Genomic DNA, 271 nt, shown 5'->3' with positions numbered 1-271 from the left:
CCCAGTAAGCAATCTGCGCGCAGACTGACGTCAGACTGTCGACAGGATCTGTCGAATTCAAGCAGGATCTGTCGACAGATCCATAGACATCTGCGTCCTCAATCTGCCGCCAGGCTGTTGACAGGGTCTGCGAACAGATTCTGACGGCAGATTGCGCGCAGATCCTGTCGTTTCCTAGGTTCTTCAATTAAATTTTCTCATGATTTTTCATAATTACTCATAGAATAAGCGCTTTCTCATAAATACTCATATAATACTATGAAAAAAAGTT

The sequence above is a fragment of the Odontomachus brunneus genome, unplaced genomic scaffold (assembly GCF_010583005.1).
Source record: "Odontomachus brunneus isolate Ranch 3 - 2012 unplaced genomic scaffold, Obru_v1 Obru_scaffold_244, whole genome shotgun sequence".
Taxonomy (NCBI): Eukaryota; Metazoa; Arthropoda; class Insecta; order Hymenoptera; family Formicidae; genus Odontomachus; species Odontomachus brunneus.
The sequence above is the reverse complement of the archived record's forward strand: the minus strand, read 5'-3'. Positions refer to the sequence as shown.